The sequence below is a fragment of the Primulina tabacum genome, chromosome 13 (genome assembly GCF_025594145.1).
Source record: "Primulina tabacum isolate GXHZ01 chromosome 13, ASM2559414v2, whole genome shotgun sequence".
Lineage (NCBI taxonomy): Eukaryota > Viridiplantae > Streptophyta > Magnoliopsida > Lamiales > Gesneriaceae > Primulina > Primulina tabacum.
Genome location: NC_134562.1, coordinates 3,903,647 through 3,926,698, shown reverse-complemented (window position 1 = coordinate 3,926,698; position 23,052 = coordinate 3,903,647).

The following is a 23,052-nucleotide window of genomic DNA, read 5'->3' as shown; positions in this document are numbered from 1 at the left end:
GTGCTGCCCGATCAAAGAAAGTGTTTGTTAGAGTTGCGCCGAAGTGCTGCCGAAATTTCAAGAGAAAGCTTCGTACAAGAAATCAGTAAGTGGGCTTTTGATATATATTCGTTTGTATTTTAAAACTTGAATATGTATATCATGACATGCATGTATGTGTGTCTTCATTTTCGAAAATTGCTATCTGTTCTATTTAAAATTTCGATCGATTATGTGTTCTCTTTTATGCTTCGAAATTCGTTGATTCCGCTGTGTCCGTATGAAAACTCTGAAATCTGAAAATCTGAAAATTTCTGGCTGTTATTTCTGAATTCTGTTGCACTGTTACGATTTGAAGTTGAAATGGGACGAGAATTGTGATTCTGTCTGGCCCCCAATGGTGGGTATAAAATCATTTCTGTTTGGCCCCCAATGGTGGGTAGAAAACCATTTCTGTCTGGCCCCCACCGGTGGGTATAAAACCGAGTTCTGGCCTCACCCCTTAGAGGACTAACATATTGGGGACAATTTGACCATGGAAATGAGATGAGTAACAGTGTTTTTGTCTGTTATGAAATGATCTGAATTGTTTCTGTTTTGTTCTGAATCATTTGATAAGTTAGGTCTATTATTCGATACTTTTCTGTCTTGTCAAGTTAAGAATGTTAATTTTGAAAGTATGATAAAAAAAAGTTTTTTTAAGAATTAAGTTCTATATGTATCTTTGGAATCGATCGACCCCCACTTGCTGAGTGTTTTCCCAAAACACTCACCCCTTACAATTTCAGATAAAAATGAAGAGCAAGTAAACGAGGAGGAGCAAGAAGCGTTCTGGGGATGGTGATCAGATTTCGAGATCAGAAAATCGAGAATTGTACTCCTTTTCTTTTGTTTAGCTTCTGCAACTCTGATGTAAAAGTTTATTCTTTTGTCATTGTAAGACAAAACTCTATTTATGAAAAAGACTGGTTTGATTTGATACGAGGCTTTATTGTTTTTCAATGTAATTGTTAAACAATGCCGGATGCCACCGACACTTCGGACTCGGGGCGTGACAATCCCCCACTCTGAGATATATCACTGCCACGGTTAGGACACACTTGAGCATAGTGTCCCACCTGGTTACACAAGTGGCAAGCTCCCGATACTCCTCAACACTGATCGGTATAATTTCTACCACCACACTAACCACAAGTCGGGCCTGAATATCCAGTGCTCTGAACTGAACCAGATTGTCTCGATCCACTAGAACTCAAAAAATTAATGTCATGCCTCTTAAATTGCTTGCTTCTAGCCCTAAACTGCTCTCTTATGTTGCCACTATTACCGCCAATATTAGCCTGTCTGAACTGCTGTTGATTATGTAGCTGTTGCGGTCGTTGAATATACTGAGAACCTCTCTGCCTAATGATTACGGTTTCAGCTCCCTTAGCTCGATCAAGAGCCTCAAAAAATGTTAGGCCTTCCGGTATTAACCAAGGTAAATATATCAGGGTTAAGACCATTTATGAAGTGATCGGCCTTAGCTTCTTCATCGGATGCTACATGAGGTGCAAATCTCAGTAAATTTGAGAACTTAGCAACATATTCATCAACATTCAGATTTCCCTGCTTTAAATTTGCAAATTCGGCTCCACTGTCTTTCCTGTAAGAGGTAGGAAAGAAACGCTGATAAATTTAAGATTTAAAAATATCTCGGGTAACAGTCGTACCTCGACCCTCTAAAGCTTTCTTGGTCATGATCCACCAACTCTTAGCAACATCTAATAACTGATGAACAACTAACTTGATTCTACGATCATCTGGATACTTAAGAGATTCAAATAATTGATCCATATTCTCCAACCAGTTCTCACACTCTGATGCATTCTCGGTACCCTTCAACATTGGTGGGTGCAAAGACTGAAATCTGACTAACAGTATCTCCATCAGAGTCGGAGTTATATCCATCTGAGTATGATTAGCACTGCCCTGATCTTGTGCCACTTGTATGTTCTGTCTAGGTCTACCACGACCTCTACCTCGAGTAGCCATGTCTGATATACAATATATCAAACACATATAAAATCACAATATCATAATCATCTCAATCTTGTATCAATCATCTCTGGCTCTCGAGAATCAATAATCTCAAAAATCTCGAATAAAGCTCAACAAAATAATATCTCATGTCAAACTAAAGTAGTGAACCAAAGTAATCAAAAGATCATCAAATAGCTCCTAAGACCTGAGAATCCCACTCTAACTCGTATCTCCTCGCCTGGAGCTGGACTATGGCATCCCAAGTCTCGCCTCACCTACCGTCAAACACATGAAAACAAGAGGTAGCCGACTTGACGGTGAGTATAAACCCAGTATGACACAATCAATAATATATGAGAAGTGAAAAGACAAATAGCTCATATAAATTCATAAAGTTGCAATATAATGCAGTGCATGATCAGAAGTTAGGGCTATCAATAAATCTCAAGATCAAGTTAATCATATGGTCATAGGGTACCCAAGGAGACCTCCGCCATATCAAATCTGAATTGACAAGTGGCTCAATATGCAATGTAATGATGCAAATCAATATCATCATCTCAATATCACAACAAACTCATCTCAAGACAACAATCATCATCAAATCACAAGTAATTCATTGAGCCATAGAATTTTCAATTTAAAATAAAAATGATACTTTTACCTCGTATATTACCGATCATAACCTACCTTTCAAATATTACCAAAAGAGATCGAAATGTGTAGTTGAGAAGTCTTGAACCTCTGAAGTATACTATCTCAAGAACTCGAATTATTTATCATAACAGAGCAGTTTTTGTACAAAATTCATAATTAATTCAATACTACTTCAAATCAAGATCCGCAAATTGGATATGCAAGAAAACTCAAAGCCCAACAATTATTCTTCACAAACTTTTGTCAACAAAGTTATTTACTCAGTCGTTCATAATCTGAAACATACAACATCATTCCCACGAATTCTGCTTCAATGAATTTCTGGCACATTTTAGTATTTTGAGCATAACCTCCTCAATATCCAATGGAATCAATCCAATTTAGTATCATTATGAACCAAATTCAGAATCCCAACCGATTAACACCAGAATTCGAATAAACAGAAGACATGGACACAAACGCGGGATTCTAGATCAGGTTTAGGAAACATAGCATATTTCTTTCAGTGATTCATGGAACTGAGTGATTCTTGAACCAAATCGAAGCTAACTCGATGATATACATATTTGATGAAGACCCTAACTCCAAAATCCAAACACAACTGTATCATATACACGAAATACAGAAGTTGTAAAAAGTGTTCTTCACACATAAACAAGAAACCATTCTCATATCCCTTTTAAATTCAAACAAACTCAAATACAACATCTTCAACATTTTAATATCTCAAATATCAATTCTAAATTTCAACTCATTTCCAAACTTGAATAAAAATGGGAAATACTTACATTATCGTAAAGCCCGTGATGAGAGGATCACAAATCTACCTTCATTTCAAAATTTTCTTGAGCAAATCTGTCTTAGATTTAAGAAGAAATGTAGAGATGGAAGGAGAGAAAGGTTTTCGATGGAGAAGAAGGAGAAAATTGATTGGAGGTGTGAAGATAAGCTTACATAGTCAATTTTCATGTCTGCAGCGCCTCAGCGCCAAATTTGCTCAAAACTAGTGCCTAGGCGCTACTATTCTATCGCCGCAGCGGTTGAATAGTAACCTATGAACATTAACTTTTTTTCAGATTTTTTTTAAATTTGAGCATTACACTTGGAGTAGGTCCTCCAAAGTCTGAGCCATCCTCTCTGACTGTCCGTATGTGTGAGGGTGGAAGGCAGTACTGAATAGCAGCTTAATACCCAATGCCTGGTGTAGACTCTTCCAGAACGCAGACGTAAACCTCGGATCCCTGTTTGACACGTTGGATACTGGAATCCCGTTCAGTCTGACTACCTCTTTGATATAAATCTCTACGTAGTGAGTCATGGTGAAAGCCTTCCTGATCGGTATGAAATAAGCTGATTTGGTGAGCCAATCAACTATCACACAGATGGCATTAGATCTCCTAGTAATCCTTGGAAGCCCTGTCACAAAGTCCATGGTGATGTTCTCCCAATTTCACTCGATAATAGGGAGTGGTCTCAGCTTTCCTGCAGTCTCTGATGCTCTGCCTTGACCTGCTGATAAGTCAAACGCTCGGAAACGAATCGTATAATATATCGCTTCATGCCCGGTCACCAATAAAGAGTCTAAAGATCCTTATACATCCACGGGGCGCTGTGGGCCTCGCTCAAGATATCTGCTCTAAGGGAATGACTGTCAAGAATCTGAAGACGATCTTTATATCTGACTTTGCCGTCCACAACTGTGTACATTCTCTGGCCCTTAACCCCGTCCCTTTGTCTCGACTTCTGCAACTGCTCGTCTGAAGTCTGCCCTGCCTGAATTTTGTCTCTTAATGTTGGCTGTACTGTCAGAGTAGCAAGATTTGGGGCGTAGCCCCTGGAATAGACTTCAAGCTCAAATCTCTAAATCTCCGCCTGTAGCGGTCTCTGTACCAAAAAAAAAAAACAATCACTGCGTGCTTCCTGCTCAGAACATCTACAACCACATTAGCCTTACTCGGATGGTAGCTAATGTCACAATCATAATACTTTACTAGCTCTAGCCATCTCCTTTGTCTCATGTTCAGCTCTTTCTGTGTGAAGAAGTACTTCAGTCTATTGGTCAGTGAAAATTATGCCTTTCTCCCCATCCAGATAGTATCTCTAAATCTTCAAGGCAAATATCACTTCTGCTAGCTCGAGTTCATGAGTCGGCTAATTATTCTCATGTACCTTCAAATGTTTGGACGCATAGGCTATGACTCTGTCATGCTGCATCAGAACCGCGCCCAAACCGAGCTTCGAAGCATCTGTGTTAACCACGAACTCTCCCTGCCCTGATGGCATAGCTAGAACTGGTGCAGTGGTCAATGCTTGCTTCAGTCTGTCAAAGCTCTCCTGGCACTCAGATCTCCATAAACACTTGGCGTTCTTCTTTTTCAAGAGGTCATAGGCACCGCAATGGAAAAGAAGCCCTGAATAAACTTCCTGTACTACCCAGCCAATCCCAAAAAGCTACGGATCTCTGTCACGCTCTTAGGCACTGGCCAATCTTTGACTGGCTCGACCTTACTGGGGTCGACCTCAATACCATCCCGAGATACAATGTGGCTCAAGAACGCCACTCTGTCAACCCAGAACTCGCACTTACTGAACTTGTCATAGAGCTGTCTTTCCTATAGCGTCTGCAGTACGGTCCACAGATGCTGGCTATGCTCATCTCTGCTCGTCGAATATATCAGAATATTGTCAATGAAAACTATGACGAACTGATCCAAATATGGCTGATACACTCGATTCATGAAATCCATGAAGATCGCGGGTGCGTTAGTCAAACCGAAGGGTATCACCATAAACTCATAGTGCCCATATCGTGTCCTGAAGGATGTCTTATGTACGTCATACTCTCTCACCTTCAGCTGATGTTATTTGGATCAGAGGTCTATCTTTGAGAACAATGATGCTCTCTGAAGCTGATCAAACAAATTCTCGATCCTGCGCAACGGATACTTGTTCTTGACTGTGACCCTGTTCAGCTCTCGGTAGTCAATGCAAAACCTCATGCTGCCATCCTTCTTTTTAACGAGCAGTACCGGCGTGCCCCATGGAGAAAATTTTGGGCGAATGAATCCCTTATCTTGAAAATCATGTATCTGATCTTTCAGTTCTTTCATCTCGGCAGGTGCTAGATGGTAGGGTGCCTTAGAGATAGGCACGGTACCTGGCATGAACTCAATAGAAAAGTCCACCTCTGTCTGATGGAATGCCTGAAACATCGTCAGGGAAAACACTGGAGAACTCTCTGACCACATCGACGTCCTCTAGCCTTTGATTGACTGGCTTTGACACTGATACAAAGTTGGTCAAAAACGCCTGGCAGCCTCTCTTCATAAGCTTCCTCGCACACATGCAGGAAATGACGTGCGGCAACTGCTGGTGTCTGGATGCCTCAAATATAAACGGCTTACCACTTGGCCGTCGGACAGATACCAACCTCTGTCGAAAGTCTATGACAACTCCTTTCAAAGAAAACCAGTCCATACCCAGAATAATGTCAAACTTGGCAATGGTAGAACTATCAAATCTTCATGCACCGCATATTTCTGTAACCAAAGTTCCAATCCCTTCACTATCTTGAAGGTGAACATCTGATCCCCGGATGAAATCGATACTCTGAACCCTGAAGCCATCGCCACCGGTATGATTCCTAGTCTCTTTACGAAAGATTTGGATATAACCGAATGTGTAGCTCCTAAATCTAGCAATGCATGCGTGGCTACACCTGAAATATATATCCTTCTTGCGACAAAACATGCCATCAAATCTAATCGAGTTGAAACTTAAAAAAATTTCTGGCCAGTCATTATCCCAAAATCCTCAAAAATTCGTTGAATTAATCCTAAGTATCCCACAAAAAGTTCAAAATAATTCTCAAATTCGGAATTTTCATTTTAGCCCTTACAGTTTTGAAAATTGCACTTTGGCCCTTACCAAATTTTTTTCAAAATTTGCAGTTCGAGCTCCAAACATTTTCGAATTTTAACCCCAAAAATCGTAAAATTGTCGAAATATTAGAATTAAATCTTCAAAATTTCAGAAGTTTGGAAAATATCCCCCTAAAAATCTCGATTTTAGCAATTAGGTCCTCATATTATCAGTTATTACACTCAAGTTCTCAAATTTCTCAAATCACGTAATCAAATACTTAAAGCCAAACAGGTGGAACATGCACCCTAATCTTCTATGTTTGTAATTTCAGCAATTACTTCCCATAATAATCAAATCACTTAATGCATTCAAAACGGTAAACACATAAAACTTAAGCGTAAAAGTTATCGGTGATCAAATTAGAATCTGGATCTGCCTCTGCCTCCTTTGCATGCATCACATAGGCCATGTCAGTCTTAGGGCCCTTGTTCCTGGGCAATCAGCAGCCTTGTGGCCCTCCTCTTTGCATAAGAAGCACCAGAAGGAGCCCCACATGCATTTTCCGTAGTGCAATATGTTGCATTGCTTGCACACATGTCCCTCTACTGGCGTAGGAGCCCCGGGTGCCTGAGGTGGCCTCTGCTGTCCAGGCCTCTGAAACTGCCCCTGGGGCTTCTGCTGCCCCTACTGACTCGGTGGCCCTGAAAACTGCTTTTTCTGCGGCTGGGAACTAGACTGAGTCTGCTGTCTCTTTCGCTGCATCTCAAAATCAATGTCTCGCAGAGGTCTCGTCATAGCTCGTCGGTCTAATCAACGTAACAACTGGTTCAGGGTGTGTCTCAGTTCGTCCATAAAATTCTTCAGCTTCTGAGCGACATCTCTAGCGATAATGGGCACGGAATGGCAGCTCCTGTCAAACTTCCGGATAAAATCTGCCACGGATTAGTCCCCCTGTCGGAGACTCATGAACTCCCTCGTCAGGCGGCCCCTGACATCAGCTGGGAAATACTAGTCGTAGAATATCTCCTTGAACTTGTCCCAGGTGATAGTAGCCAAGTCCACTACATGAGCGGCTCCCTCCCACCATAGGGATGCATCATCCCTCAATATATATATGGCGCACCTGACCCGGTCGCCAATTCTCATCTGCAGATACTCATAGTGCAGCTCCAACGATCGAATCCATCCCTCTGCCAAGAATGGATCAGTGGCACCCCGGAACTCCTTCGGGTTGAACCGTCTAAACTGCTCATAAACATCAGCCTGAGGTCGGGGAGCCTGCTGAGTCTGCTCCAAAAGCCTAGTCATACCCTCAAGTACCCGGGTAGCTGCATCCAATGGCGGTGGTGGTGGTGGTACTCTGCCACCTCCAGGAATATCGTCCTGCCGGTATACGCTAGGGTCGCGTCTGCGAGGCATGATATCTGAACACAGTCCAATTGTAAACGTAACACATCAGGCTATTTAATCTAATTTTTAAAAAGGTAAATCCTTAAATCGTGAAATCATTTAAACATGTACTTTAAACCATTGTAAAAACGTAAATCATACAATGCAGGTGATAGCAGTAAAACATTTAAAACGTAAAAGCTTACAGACTTGATGCATGAAGACTGAGCTGCAGTAGCTGGCGGTGGCACAACCCTAAACAGGACCCTTGCTCTGATACCAACTGTCACGTCTGCTCATTTTAAAATTCAACTGAACATTTTTTTAAAGCTCGCATTATCAAAAATAAATATTCAAATATTTTGCATACATGCCACCCTACTGAAAAATATGCCATTTAAAAATAATCGTAAATTCTTTGCAGATAAAATAGTGCAGTTTAAAAAGATAGCTGACAAATAAAATATTACAGTTTCAAATTTGTCGACATGGACATAATACGTGTACGTAAAAATAACTCAAATAAACTTCCTGATAATCATCACCATAACAAAATCAACGTATCAAAATGTTCATGCCAACTCATACTCATAAAAAACGTGATGTGCGGAAAAGTGTGGTCCTCGGGTCGTGTGGGAACATCCAGCCCTGCCTACTCAGAATTCGGCACCTCTTGTCCCCTCATCGACATGCTCACCTACAACAATCACTCTTAGTGAGTCTAAAGACTCGACACACCTGTACCGTAAAAACAAATACATATACATATCATGCAGCAGTTAAAAATATCGGAATCAACATACATTTCATGATCATGAAAAAACGTATGCATAATTGTAACCTGTAAAAACATAATAATAAGCATAGTACATATCATCAAATCAACAAATATGTGTCCATTTTCTTAATTTGAGTTCCGATTATTAGTTGTGACTTTCGTATTATCATGTCAGTCGATGGATTCATCTACGTGTAACCGCGGTATCCGGCGGCGGGGACATAAGCGACAACATTACCCGCCCACTAAACCTTGGTCTTACATATCATCGTATTAACGTATTTGTATTAGTTACAACCAAATCCCTTCCTTCAAACATGTCATCATATTCATCACTTAATAAAACAATAAAACATGCATATACATAGACTTTTCATAAAATCAAGCATGCAACGTAATTTTCATAATTACATAAAAATCAGACCAGCCCTTACTGGACTCAGATGACTGTGACTTGCTGCCCCATGCAGCCCACACGACGCACGCACCCACTAGCTCCACCCAAAGCACACCCGAGCCAACACCAACGGCCCTCGCTCAAGCGGCCTCTAACCTAGTCCCAGCCACGTTCGAGCCACTCCAGGCCACGGTTCAGAGCCACCAGGGTCTGGTCCAGGGCTAGGGTTAACCCTTGCGTAGCCGGCACCCTAAAACCCTCCATGCTAGCCTCGCCGAGAACAACCCCGAGGCATACGCACGGCTCTCAATCAATCCTGGACTCCTTACTTGACTCCAGCCTATTGTGTCTTAAAACTTGGCATGATTCAGCCCCATAGGAACAGCAACCAACAGCCCCTTGCACCAACACATGAAAAAATGTGAGTTTGGAACTTGCAAAATGCGATTTTCGTGCCAAAACTTGAACAAAAACATAACTACATGTTAGATCAAACGTTGGACATGCATTTACATATATTTCAGAAATATTATGGAGTGAATGAGGAAAAAAACAAAATACAAGCATGCCTTCATATGTAGATGCTCAAAAACTCGAAGGAACGCGCGTCGGAGAAGCACCGGAGAAACGGGAAGAAAGCTTGTTTGAAGAGTAATGGAGGACCGAAATTTTTTTAGCAAGATGCTGCTGAAACTCACGAGAGAAGCTGCTGAAACTAAAGGGGATGGGCGGCCAAATTCTTAGGTTTAGGGTTAGGAATAGTTTAGGGTATATATAAATGTTAACATTGCACTAATGGGTCAAAAATAAAGCTTAAGAGATAACAAAAAGGTGTTGGGCCCATTAAGCACTAAATCAAACCCAACAAGCCCAAAAATGCTCCCGAAAATTTTTTTGTTTTGGTTTGGTTTTGAAATTATCGCCTGAGCCCTCAAAAGTCCTCTGAATCGTTAAATTTGTCTACCGGTCAAAATACAACTAGACAAGTAAAAATACCCACCAAAGCCCATTTTCGAAAAAACCCTTAAAAACAACTATATTAATTAATTAAAATTAATCATGTTATAAAAAATATTTTTTTCCCGATAATCACTTGTCTCCGTTGTTCGTCCGAGCGCGAAATGCATCTAGAAACCCTAATGCGTGAACTTTTAAAAATGTCATGAAATTAATCCTAACCATGCAATAATTATGCATTAAATGCATAAGAATAAATAAACACATGATTTAAATAAAATCTTAGATTGCAATCATTCAGGTTACGTAAATTTAAATTTCCTGGACCTTACAAAACATGTCATCATAAACGTATTAGTTTTCCCTTATTGAATTCAGATCATTATGTAACGTACCGTATTTTGAACTACTTGAAATTTGCGAAAAAATAAAAATTTTCTTAAATATAAAATAAACTTTCAAATTGTGATAGTAAATAAACTGTCCAACCAAAAGTAGTTGCAATAAGATAGATCACATATAAATTTAGCTAAAGAAAAATACTTGTTTAAACATCATAAACCAAAACGTAAAATCAGTGTAGTTGAAGCATTGCAATAAAAACTTAAAAACATGGGCGGTCCTCGGGTTTAGCCTCCCGCTCAGTCCAAGCCAGCTCACTGGTCCTCACCTCTCGTCTCCTCAAATTCATCCTCACCTGCATCCATCAATTCTAGTGAGTCTAAAGACTCAACATGCATAAATTGGAAATAACAAGTAATACGTAATAAAACCACATGCATATTTAAAATAAGACGTACATACTTGAAACTTGAATGTAATAGTATAAACGTACTTGAAACATGAACGTAGTAGCATAAACGTAGACGTGCCATCATCATAAGAACTTTCTTAAACAAACTTGCATCATACATACTTGAGCATACATAACATCATTTTGCGTAGAGATATATTTCAAAGCAAGTGACCCATACATAAATACGCCTGATCAGACTAAACCACAGTACTGGGCTGGCAGGGAAAGTCCCCGAGAACTCCGTAGGATTCATCCTCCTAAACCTTTCGTACACAACCCTTGGCCTGGGCCTCGCCCCCATGTCCACTGCCGCCTAGTTCCCCGCAAACTGTGCGAAGAACTGAGTCATACCTGCAAGAATCTGTGCCTGCATATCCGGCGGTGGAGGAGGAGGAGCGTCTCTCCCCTCCTCTCGAGCCTCTCTGTACTCATCCTTTGCTTCCCGGTTAATCATGCGTCTAGGAGGCATACTGTTCCAACAATTTACCCAACACGTAAAACCAATGTGCATGAATATAATATCAATAGCATAAGATGCACGTAATTTGAACTTAAAACATGGACATGCTGAAATCATGAGTTAATGCTTAATACATGGAATAATTCAAAACCTTAGAACTTACATACTTGAGGTGTGGCTTCGTGAGCTTCTCGCAACTGGCAGTAGGCATAACCCTTTACAAGAACACCGCTCTGATACCAACTGTAACGTACCGTATTTTGAACTATTTGAAATTTGCGGGAAAATAAAAATTTTCTTAAATATAAAATAAACTTTCAAATTGTGATCATAAATAAACTGTCCAACCAAAACTATTTGCAATAAGATAGATCACATATAAAGTTTGCTTAAGAAAAATACTTGTTTAAATATCATAAACCTAAACGTAAAATCAGAGTAGTTGAAGCATTGCAATAAAAACTTAAAAACATGGGCGGTCCTCGAGTTTATCCTCCCGCTCAGTCCAAGCCAGCTCACTGGTCCTCACCTCTCTCCTCCTCAAATTCATCATCACCTGCATCGATCAAGTCTAGTGAGTCTAAAGAATCAACATGCATAAACTGGAAATAACAAGTAATACGTAATAAAACCACATGCATATTTAAAATAAGACGTACATACTTGAAACTTGAACGTAATAGCATAAACATACTTGAAACATGAACGTAGTAGCATAAATTTAGACATGCCATCATCATAAGAATTTTCTTAAACATACTTGCATCATACATACTTGAGCATACATAACATCATTTTGCGTAGAAATGTGTTTCAAAGCAAGTCGGGATTTGACCTCGTTTAATCATTGTACTAAATCATAACATCAAACCCCAAAAAAATCCCTAAAAAAATAATAAAAAAAAAATTTTTAAATTTTTTTTAAAAGGGACACGGACCCCGTGTAAGGATCCGTGTCGGGGTTCAAGTAGATGCTGAAAAATCGCATTTTGAAGGAAAAATGGACACGGACTCCTTGTAGGGGTCCGGGTAGCCTCTGGACTTGTAAACTCGCGAAAATTCACTAACTTATTGATTCATTCTTCCAATCCAAGCCTAGGGACCATGAACCAACACCTCGAGACTCATCCTAGGATGATATTACATTGATTTAAACTCAAACAAACGCCCCAAAACAAATGCGCATCACAAACAACACAACTCAATCCGTGAACTCGACATTTGACACAAAAACACATCCTACCACTTCTAATGCAAAAAAGTGCCTATCGACGCGATCCGACACACCACAAACCATCCCAACATCATACTCAACATACTTAAACACAGCAGCGATCACCCGTCGGTCCCCAACGAAGCCTGCAACAATAAAACTTCAAGAACACATCAAGAACGTATTTTCCGAAAAACGCAGTTTGAGCAGTCCAACTAAAACAATCATAACTCACTCATTTCTTATCCAAATATTTCAAATTTACTGTCAAATCGAAGGTATCAAAAATTTCTACATTTTATATGTTGAAAGGTTTTCCAGAAAATCGGCCAAAAAGTCGCAGTATTTAAAATGACAGTAAATTTCGAGTTTTCAAATCTAAAATCGTTTCAAAACCGATCCAACAAATTTTTGCTCAAACTTTTTACAACATACATGGATTTTTACGCATAATAAACGTAAGGACATATAATATAACAAGATCGATGCAGAAACAAAAGATTATACATGTCTTTTGATATTTAAAAATACCGAAACGACGACATCGAAGCGGGATAGATGCGAGGGACGATCCGGGACGAACGTGGCACGATTTTCTTGAAGAAAATCCAACGAAATCGCTAAGAAAATCAGAGAGGAGAGGGGCGGCTGCTGAAGTTCTATGAACCCTAGGTTTTGTTCTCAAAAATTAAAACAACACAAATGACATATGTGTGTGTGTCTCTCGTAAGTTTAGTGTGTGTAAAAATATGTGTGTGTGTGTTTTTGTGTGAGTTAATAATAGGGTTAATTAGGGGCTAAATTGTGCTAAAATTAATAATTAGCAAACAATTAAAAATGCTAACCCACTTTTAACTTAATAAAATCCCTTAATTTAAAATGAAATGCACACTTGCTAAACTTTAAAAGTTTTAAAATCTTAAAATCACTAATTAAATCAATTAAGCTTTAAAAATGCTAAAAACTAAATAAACCTTTTAAAATACCCCAATCCTAACTTAAAATAAAATACCACATTTTAAAATCGCCATAATCGTCGTCGGTCTCTTTTCCTCGATCCCGCATCGAATAATCGCCTGAAATATGAACCTCAAGAAAATATTTAACGTGCATAACATAAACATAAATAATTAAAATAATGCAATTTAAATAGATCATGCATCGTTATACATCATTTTAAACTTAAATAAATAATTTAACAATTTAAATAAATGCATGGGTTTTACATGTACTGAATTTGGGCTCTACACATTAATTGTGACTTTCGTATCAGCTGTTGTTCGATGGATCCATCTACGTATAACAATGGTACCAGGTAGGGGGACATTTGCGACACTCTCACCCATCAACTGAGCCTGGGCCTTACATGTTTCGTGTTCTTATAGTCACGACCAAGTCACCTTCTTCAAACATGTCATCATATTCATCATTTCATAAAATTTTATGCACATACATAAATTTTCTTGAAAACAAGCATGCTACGTATTTCAGCATTTTTATAAAAATTCCATATTCATGTCAAATAAACATTTTAAACATGCATTACAAGGTGTCAGTAAACTAGCAGGACATCTTGAAAGCGGATCGGTTACGGTGCCCGGATACACAACGAAAGTTTCAAAACAAAATTTTTTACAAGAAAAACCGAGCACTCCTACATATAGTGTGTAACAAATAACATAAAACACAAAAAATGACATTCATAGTGTGTTTAGTATTTTACCTATCAATCACAAAGGATTGATGATGGCTCCAACTAAGTTGTTAAACAACTTAGCTCTTCAATGAATAGACAAATCTACAAGCCTCTTTTGAGCACTCCTTGCTCAAAAAGTAAGCCCACCACCAACTAGGAATATCCCCTCTAATTTTGCAATAGAAAAATTAAAGGATTTTTCTTTTGAGAATATTGTTCTATCCTCAACAATTGAAGAAGCAAATTTTTGAGGTAAAATTACATCAAAATTTTGGCCAAGGCTTGTGGCGAGAAGGGGAGGATATTTTCTTGGTTGTGTAAAAAGTTAAAGAGTAAAAATTGCATGTGCATGCCATGCCATTAACTCAAAAGTTACCTTCAACCATTCACTTTCCAAACATGCAATTTCTTTGAGCTTGTAACTATTACAAGGCACATGGACTTTTATTTAAATTTCTCAAACACATTTGAGACAATTTAAAGTTACTTGATTTTACTCAAACCCACTAGTTGAATAATTATTTCTAATTGGGCTTTACGAGGCCTAATGTTATGTAATTAATTCAACAATTGAATTAATTTAATTATTTGGACTCTACTAGGTCCACTAGTGTTTAATTAATTCAACATTTGTATTTAATTAAATTTAGTCCATAATAATGTTTATGAAAATCACAATTTTTAAATACATTATTTATTTGGCCAACCTTTAATTTAGGAACATTTCCACAAATTAAAAGTCACATTTCCCATAATCCTCTTATAGAAGTCATACTTCTATTTTGTTAGCGCTTATAAACTTCTTTATAAGCTGTTCAATACATTGAACTATTTTTCTTCTCAACGGGATCTAGAAAGTTAGTACTTGTGTGACCCTCAATAGTTCAATGATACAACTAGCCGTGGGTTCACATCTCAATGTGATTCGGAACTAAACATGTCGTTATATGAGCATACTCCAGTTGATCCATTCTTACTTATCAACTACTTGATAATAAGAACATCAGAACTCAAGTCTGATAATACCCAACCAATCATATTAAACACCTAGCAGCATCGCTTACATGATTCCCTAGGTATCAAATGATAGTGCCTGCAAGAACCAATCTATTATAGTTAGTGTACAGTACGGTCCCTTCATCTCATATATCCCAACCGATTCGACAACTATTGGTATATCGAGAGCTGTCAAAGAATCGATACTATGTGTCATGTCGTAGTTGCATCGATGGTGTAATCTATGAAACCCATTGAATTATTACCACCAACACTCTGATCAGAGATTTCAAACCACATACACATGAGATCACATAGGATATCCGGACCCGAAAGTAAGTGGTGAATCCCCGTACAATGCATCGACTCCTATATGTTTTAACAAAACACCCAACCTTGCCACCTGATGACCCCATGAGAGTCGGTAAACAAGTCAAAGTGCAATGCTAGCATATAGAGTTTCAATGTTATTCCGGGTCATAAGGACTAATGGTGTACAACCATAAACTAGGACGTTTCCACTCGATAATTGAGAACCACTTGGAATGTCCTTTATGGAGGGTTGTTCAGTGCACTCTACAAGAAGCACCTATCTGCATGTTCGGACATCACAATTTCCCCTACCAATGAAACATGGTACTCACATCGCAGATACTAGTCTCAAACTTGAGCAGCCTTTATCCTTCTTAACGGCGGCTGAATCGATTAGGAACTATTTAGAATATACAATATTTCAAATATGAGTTTCATGATACTCATCTTATGAGCATCTCATATTCTTTCTATTATTTATATATTCAAGGACTTTATCTATGCAACTAGCTTGGGTATATAGATAAAGATGTGTCAAAACAATAATTTCAAATATAATTAAAATAAAGATTTTTTATACATAGAGTTTCAACATGAATCCTCGTCCAACACTTGGCTCGACGAGCACCTACTCTAACAATCTCCCACTTGCTCTAGAGCCAACTACCCATATGCTTTAAACCCATCGATTCGCGATGCTTCTCGAACAATGGTCCAGGTAAAGGCTTTGTTAGTGGATCAGCAACGTTATCTGAGGATCCGACTTTGTCAATTGAGATTAATCCTCTTTCCACAATCTCTCGGAGGATGTGGTACTTTCTCAATACATGTTTGGGTTTCTGATGAGACCTTGGCTCCTTCGCCTGAGCAATGGCTCCCGTGTTGTCACAAAACACCGGGACTGGAGCAATTCCATTTGGAATTACGCCCAAATCTTGGACGAAATTCCTTAACCAAGCAGCCTCCTTTTCTACAGCTGATGCAGCAATGTATTCGGTCTCAGTGGTTGTATCCTCAGTACTGTCTTGCTTGGAATTCTTCCAACAGAGAGCAGCACCATTGAGCATGAATACGAACCCAGAGGCTGACTTTTAGTCATCGATATCGCTTTGGAAGCTAGAGTCGGTATAGCCTTCCAATTTCAGTTCTCCATCCCCATAGACCAAGAACAACTTATTGGTCCTTCTCAAATACTTGAGGATGTCTTTCACAACTTTCTAGTGTGGAAGACCAGGGTTCGATTGATATCTACTCACTACACTTAGTGCATAAGCCACGTCAGGACGTGTAGATATCATCCCATACATGATACTACCAATTTCGGGTGCATACGGAATGCGTATCATCGCCGCTATCTCTGCATCAGTCTTGGGAGACATAGAATTGGATAGGGACACGCCATGACACATTGGTAGATGTCCTCTCTTGGACTCATCCATCGAGAACCGCTTAACGATGGTATCAATGTATGTGGACTGGATGAGACCATGCAATCTTCTCGATCTATCTCTATAGATCTGTATTCCCAATACAAAAGATGTTTCACCCAAGTCCAGCAACGAGAACTTACTCGCTAAACATATTTTAGTTGATTGCAACATCCCTACATCATTCCCAATGAGTAGAATGTCATCAACATAAAGCACCAGGAATGTCACAGGACTCCCACTGACCTTCTTATACACATAGGCTACCTCAGGATTCTTAGTAATACTAAACTCTTTTATTGTACCATCGAATCTGAGGTTTCAACTCTTAGATGCCTGCTTTAGACCATAAATAGATCTCTTAAGTTTGCATACCATATTCTCACTTCCGACAGATGTAAACCCTTCAGGTTGAGACATGTAAATATCTTCCTTCATATCCCCATTAAGAAAGGCTGTCTTAACATCCATCTGTCATATCTCATAGTCATACCATGCAGCTATGGCCAACAATATCCTTATAGACTTGAATATTACAACTGGAGAAAAGATTTCCGCAAAGTCAACTCCTTGTCTTTTAGTATATCCTTTTGAACCCAATCGCACTTTGAAGGTCAATACATTCCCATCCATCCCAATTTCTCTCTTGAAAATCCATTTACACCCTATGGGAACAGTTCCCTCAGGTGGATCCACAAGATTTCACACTTGGTTCGAATGCATGGAATTCATCTCAGATTCCATTGCTTCTAACCTCTTGGATGAATCGGCGTCAGATAACGCTTCCTTGAAGGTTAATGGATCAATCCATTGTTAGGCTCATCACGGACCTCTTCATGAAGCAGACCTACCTCATAGGTGGTCTCGAGACTCTCTCGGATCTTCTAGGAGCTTGTATCTCCTCTCTTGGCTCTTCGAGCGTGGGTTCTTCAATTGTGAGTGTTTATCGAACCTCTTCGAATTCTAACATCTCCCCTTTTCTATCTAATAGAAATTTTTTATCCAAAAAGGTTGTATTCCTAGAAACAAACACCTTTGTTTCTTGATGATGATAGAAAATGTATCCAACTGAATTCCTTGGATATCCCAAAAAGTAACATAAATGGATCGACTATCCAATTTATCTCCCACTGTCTGCTTCACATAAGCAGGACATCCCCATATTTTAAGAGAAGAATATTTCGGAGGCTTACCCATCCTTATCTCATATGGTGTCTTATCAACTGCCTTTGAATGGTATTGTTCAACAACAGTGCCGCTGTCTCAAGTGCATATCCCCAAAAGGATGGCGACAACTCCGTGAACCCCATAATAGACCGAACCATGTCCATCAAAGTCCGGTTACGATGCTCCGAAACACCATTCAACTGCGGTGTAGTAGGTGGAGTCCACTGCGAGAGAATCTCAATCTCCCTAAGATACTCTTGAAACTCGGCACTCAAGTACTCACTACCTCGATCCGATCGAAGTGACTTGATGTTTACTCCCAACTGTTTCTCTACTTCACTTCTGAATTCTTTGAAGCTTTCAAAGACTTTAGATTTGTATTTCATCAAATACACATACCCATACCTCGAAAAGTCATCGGTAAAGGTGATGAAGTAGGCATGTCCATGCTTAGTGGTAATGCTAAGCGGACCGCACACATCGATATGGATCAAATCCAATAACCTTTTGGCTAGCTCCACGTGGCTCTTTAAGGGAATTTTAATCTATTTCCTTTCAGACAGGATTCACAATTCGTGAGATAATTAATATCAGACATATCAAACATGACTACTCCCATTATCTTGTTCATCCTTCTTAGGGAAGTATGTCCTAATCGAGCATGCCATAATTGTGCCGAATTTAGAGTATCTTGTTTTTGTTTGTTTGTTGTTGTTATTGCTTGGACATTTTTTAGTGGAATATCTTTCAATTTTAAGTTATAGAGATCGTTTTCAAGTTCTCCAGTACCAATTACACATTCATTCTTGTAAATGTTGCAAACACCTTTGCTAAATAAACAATAATATCCATCTTTATCAAGCATAGAAATGGAAAAAATGTTTTTAACCAAATCAGGTACAAACAAAACATCTCTTAAAATTAACTTAAAATCATTGTTCAAAAGCAAGAAACATCTGCAATATCCTTGGCAGCAAATCTTGCCCCATTGCCCATCCTCAAGAAGGTCTTACCTTCCCTTAGTCTTCTACTTCTTCCCATCACCTGCAAATCATTACAGAGATGTGACCCACAGCCGGTATCCAATACCCAAGAAGTAGAGTTAATTGAAATGTTTACTTCAATATAGAACATACAATTTCCAGAACCTTTCGAGGCAAGATATTCTCCGCAGTTACACCTCCAATGTCCAGGCTTCTTGCAGTGATAACAGATATCAGAAGTCTTGTCAGCCTTTACTGGTGTGGCGGCCACAACGGGATTCGGAGCTTGTCTCTTCAAGGGCACATTCTTTTTGGGGCGTTGGAAAGAACGCTTCTTTCCCTTCCCAGGTGGACCAGTCTTCGTATCAGATGAAGAACCCACATAAAGAACCGGCTTCTCTTTCTTGATGGTGGACTCAAAAGTAACAAGAATGTTGACCAACTCCTCAAGGGTAGGCTCTAGCTTGTTCATGTTGAAATTCACCACAAAAGGATCAAATGAGCAAGGCAGTGACAAGAGCAACACGTCGGTGGTCAACTCCGAAGGCAACGTAAGATCCATGCCAACGAGCTTGTCCACAAGCCCAATCATCTTTAGGCCATGCTCATGGACCGAGGCCCCATTTCGCATGTGTAAAGTTATCAGCTCCTTGACGGTAGCATGCCTAAGAGGTCGAGTCTTCTCACCAAAGAGCTCTTTGAGATGCAAATGAATGTCAGCAGCACTCTTTGCATCCTCAAAACGCCTCTGCAGTTCATCATTCATAGAGGCCTGCATATAACACTTAGGTCGCAAGTCATGGTCACACCAATCCTTGTAAGTCTGCAATTCCTCAGGAGTGCAGCTAGTCAGAGCCTCAACAGGGGGCGACTCAATAAGTGTATATGCTATCCTTTTCGAATTCAAGACGATTTTCAGATTTCTTAGCCAATTGAGGTAATTAGATCCAGTTAAAACGTGTTTGTCGAGTATTGCAGATAACGTATTGCGAATCGAAAACATTGTCAAAATTTGTACTGAAAAGTAAAACAGATAAATGTTAATAAATATTTTAAAATATTTAGTAAGATATAAAGTAAGAACTTTTACTTCATAAATTTTTGCTCCCACTGTATTGACATTTCTCACTACCCTCTAGTGAAAACGGGAAACTCCTTTCCTCAGTAGGTACGTAAGGTCCAATTAGCAAATTATGATCCCGAATAATATCAGTCAATCATAATTTCTAAAAGGTAGTTTTCAATTACATCTCCATGCAACCCTTTACGTAAACTTTTGTCTCACGTTTGATTAGGATCCAATAATATGACGTTGATCGAACAAAACTTGCACTTTGGAATACTTATTAAAAATATGATTTTGTATGCTCGAAAACTAATCGCAAGTACACGATGTCAAGTAATAGTATAATGTACGAGAGTACGAGTATCGTTCCACTAAAGACTGTATTTTACAATTATTACTTCCAGTTATCAAATCTTTAGCAACGAAATTTGAATGGTTGTTTATTACTACTATGCTCAAATAAACATGCAAATAAAAAGGTTCAGGAATTTAATAATGAGATATAGTATATAGAATGGTTTATTAAAATTTAATGAGAAATGAATTTGTTGGGAATTTCTGTTTACCGACCCCTCGTTCATTAATTAATTCGTTCGATAGTGATTTACGCTTCCGACGAGATTTCCTATTCGATTGAACACGCCCTCTCTAGCTATGCCAAACTAACTCTACTCAATGAAGTAATTAAATGTCTATAATTATTTATCAAGAGTGAGTCGCATGTCGATCTATGAAATCCCCTAGTTTTCGTCCTACCAGACTATGACTATCGGCGTGTATCCAATTTCATATGTCTATGTAAATTGTAGATCCACGGACTATGCTACTCGATCCTATCACAAGCTATTCTCCCGAACTCACTCGTAATATAAAATGTTGTTAAAGTTAGCTACACTTTAACAACACAATGAAAAACAGTAGCACACTCAAGAATAAAGCAAAAATCAAAATATAAATTAACTAAATCAAAGTTCGGGGTATGATCCCCTTAAATCCCAACAAATATTTTAGTGAGCTACTTGAATTCATAGTAAAAATAAATGAAACAATGTTTAAATGATGAATATTAAACAAGAAATACTAGACAAGACGAGATCTGTGAAGAACGATGCTCGGAAATCTTCGAATATTCAACTCCAAGCAATTTCTCCCTCTCTAGACTCCTTGGCTGCTGAATCAATCTAATTTTCATGCCTAGGGTTCTTCCATATCCTTCTCCATTCAGAAATAAGTAAAAAAATCGGCCAAGAATCTTTCAAAAATTACAAGCGCGCCCGGGCGGACATAAGTTTCCGCCCGGGCGGATGAATTTCGCAAATCTTGTTCCACATTTTAATCGACGCGCCCGGGCGGACATAAGTTTCCGCCCGGCCGGATGACCTTCGCGAAAATTTTTCTTTCTCACACCTTGCAGTCACCGAGCGGACATAAGTTTCCGCCCAGGCGGATGGCCTTCGAAATTTTCTCATTATTTTCAGTTCAGTAAGAATTACCTGTATTTTCAACCAAGAGCCTTATGAGCAACCAGAAAACATAAATTATGCTAAAATAACACAAAACGCATGTCATTTAAACGATATATGCAACACAATGAGCTATCACACAATATTGAAAACACGTAAAATCCACCTATATCAACCCCCCAATACTAACCTTTTGCTCGCCTTCGAGCAAAACAGGTGACATGACAAAACGGGACATGACACAAAGTAGCTCGACAGTGAATTCATAGTCATCAATTAGCCTCGGCGAAACTCAACATGTTTCCTTGTCGATCAATGTAAAAGCACAACTCTTCGCACTTTCCTTGGTCTAGACATTGTTTCAAATAAAACCTGAACGTGTATGTGTGTGTCGCTAGTCCTAGCATCAGAAATGACAGAGGGATCCATTCTGAACCATTATCAGAGATTTAAATCGGCCTGTTAGTGTGAATCTTACTCTCCTCTATTCCTCTGCAGTAAGTAATCACCAGCAGCTTCTCTTTTATCTTTTTTCTTTCTTTTTTTTGACTGAATTGGAATACAGTAATAAAAACACTACGTTAGAACCTTTCATTTCAGATTCAAATCCATGTGTTTTACAATTTTATCCAGGAATATGATTGCATTCCTCTATTCGGCTCCCCAACACCTTACATCTCCAACTTTAGCCAGGAATAGGATTCATTCCTTTATTCGACTCTCCCACACCTTACATCTCCATTGTTCTCTTTTTTTAACGCTGCTGATAAATACCTCGATTCAAGAGAATATATTCAAGCTCAATTCACACCTTCAAACCTCTTCGTTCCCCACTTTGGTTTTAAAATTTCACCATCTTATCATGCATGCTTCTAGTTCTAACATTCGTGCAAATAGAATTCAATGTTTTAAATAAAAGTTCATGTCTTCACCACATTATGTGATAAAGAAGTGCGAGTACACGACAGACAGGGCATGTCTCATCACCTCTTAATCATCCTTGGCTAACAAGTGCTACTTCGAACACTGTCGACTGACACACACACCAATGCAAAACGACTAAAACTAAATGCCATCAAATAAAACCAACAAAGCAAAAAAAAAAATTGAACACACAAAACAACACCCTTCGACCCCCCCAATACTAAAGTCGAGCAGTGTCCCCAATGCAACAGACGATAGAAAAAGAGACAGATAGTGCAATACAAAATGGATCCAAGATAACCCAAGCATGCAACATAAACAGAAATAAATAAAATGATCTAAACGAAATGCAAGAAATAAAAGAAGGGACAGAAGTGACTCCCCTCTCAATGATCATCCTCCTCGTACTCCTCCAGGGGAATGACGCCAGCTTCTGGCTCTGGTGCATCGGCATAGTGGAACTGAAACGGCGGTAAGAAGGCTGGCATAGGCGGTGGCATGAGGGC